Source organism: Protomyctophum parallelum (assembly GCF_964188405.1).
Source record: "Protomyctophum parallelum genome assembly, chromosome: 11".
NCBI classification, from domain to species: Eukaryota; Metazoa; Chordata; class Actinopteri; order Myctophiformes; family Myctophidae; genus Protomyctophum; species Protomyctophum parallelum.
This window is the reverse complement of record NC_139707.1, coordinates 27440746-27442988: the sequence shown is the minus strand read 5'-3', so window position 1 is coordinate 27442988 and position 2243 is coordinate 27440746. Positions and strand designations below refer to the sequence as shown.

General features: G+C 40.7%; 1 protein-coding gene across 1 annotated transcript in view; it reads right to left on the bottom strand.

Moving 5' to 3' along the window:
- The window catches only part of frzb (frizzled related protein), a 102062-nt gene that overhangs the window by 25303 nt on the left and 74516 nt on the right, over positions 1–2243 (bottom strand). The window lies entirely within an intron of this gene.

Sequence of the window (2243 nt, the reverse complement as noted above, 5' to 3'; positions counted from 1 at the left end):
ACTTAAGGGCAGTCCATACTGTCTCCGACCACCGAACTTTTCGTCGGAAAGATCAGACTTTTATTTTTTCTCAGTGCAGCTTTCAGAACAAAAAATCTGAGGAATGCGTTTCAGAAGTTGCGAGTGACGTCATGTTGTAGTTGTACCGGAGCTTTCCGACGAAAAGTTCGGTGGTCGGAGACAGTATGGACTGCCCTTTACTCTTTGTCCTGAGCACAAACATGTAACATGTAACTTTGAATGATAAACAATAGAATAATATTGTTGCACTACGCCAGTATGGCTACACTGTGGGAGAAATATGGTGTTTTACAACCAAAGATACTGTGCAATATAGGTTGTATTTACACTGCGAGTCATATACAAAAATATGTTTTGATCAATTATATTGATCGACATTATCAAGATAAGTATACCCTTGTTTTTTCATCTTTTCTAATTGAATTTACAAAAAATATATAGTAGTTGTGACACTAAATAAATGTGTGATACTGTAGGCAAACAGTTATGAAAATGCATAACTCCTTTGAAGTTCATACCTTTGCTGCTGTAATTGTTTTTCCTCTCAAAATGTCATACCAATGAAACAATTTTATGTAAATAAAGTTAAACCAGTTTAAAATATACTTGTTTCGTTCCTTTAATTTCCATGGACCACTTTTTAAGTAACTCCAACATAATGCTCATACCGAATGGTAACCGGAGAACTCGCTGCGGTTTAGTGCGTTTTAGTTTTACTTCACCTTTAATTAAATTGCATTGAATTGAGAGAGGAAGAGGATAGTTGTTTAGAGTTTACACTAGATGAAGTAGGAACTAGGAATGCTAAAGTTTAAACACCAAAGTACCAAAACAATGTAATTCATTAGTAAACAATATCATGAAATATCATTGGTATAGAGATTTATTTGATTGTGTAGTAGTCGATCTCTATACTCTGTAAAATTAAGAAAGAATACCATGAGACGGTGACTGCTTAAGTTAATTTAGGAACTTCTAGCGGTTAATTTCGTTTTATTAAACACATTTCTTCCATGTAGTACATGTTTTGTAATGGCATCATCATGCTATTAAGTCCGTGGATATACAGAGTGAACTTAACAAGGATAAATTAATATGATAATACCTTTTTTTTTATAATCACCAACATGAATTATGTTTGTTATTTACAGCTAGGTAGAGTAGTGGGGCGAGATGGAAAAGGGGGACCATACCCGTTACTGCATGCATGCTATAATGTGACCTTGTACACAGGAAACCTACTACCTAGTGTTCATTCCATACTTCACTAGTTAGGCTTGAAGTGCACGCTGGTGCACGTGTTCAGATTATTCTGAAGGATAAAGTTTCCTCCATTTTATTTCCTTCAGCGGTGAGTTACCACGGCAACCGTTTAGGACCATTTCTCTGCATCTCTCCATTGGTCTCATTTATATACTTCCATTCTATGATGCTGCTGCTGCTGCTGCACACCATCTGTCTGCCTGCCTGTCTGTCTGTCTGTCTGCCTGTCTGTCTGTCTGTCTGTCTGTCTGTCTGTCTGTCTGTCTGTCTGCCTGCCTCTGTCTGTCTGTCGCATTGACAACACACTGCATTCCTGACCAGTAACCAGGGAGACCATTTGAGGATATTCTACTGCAAGAGAGAGGAGAGAGAGAAGAGACAAGGAGAGGGGGGGCGGTCAGAGAGAGAGAGAGTGTGTAGTGGAGCAGCATGTTTGTGTGATGTCTTCACATCACATCAGCAGGGCAAGAGGACATTTGACTGCTTCTGTCTTCAACTGCAGGTTTTTGGAATCAATCTGACGGAGATTCTTTTGTTCACACCATCCCATCTGCAAGTATCAAACTTGCAGTTTTTGTTCTTATTTATTATATTATTATGTTTTCCTCCCCAACACAACAAAACCTTATTTGGACTCTTCAAAACCGCCAAGTATCTGAAAATGGAAGCACTTCTGATGTCCTCGTCGACGGTCGTCCTCTGTCCCTGTACGTGAGGTGAGCGCTCAGCGGGGACGCCAAGCAGCTAGAGAGAGGTCTGTGCTGCTGTGTTTGGAGCCCAAGCAGCTAGAGAGAGGTCTGTTCTGCTGTGTTTGGAGCCCAAGCAGCTAGAGAGAGGTCTGTTCTGCTGTGTTTGGAGCCCAAGCAGCTAGAGAGAGGTCTGTGCTGCTGTGTTTGGAGCCCAAGCAGCTAGAGAGAGGTCTGTGCTGCTGTGTTTGGAGCCCAAGCAGCTAGAGAGAG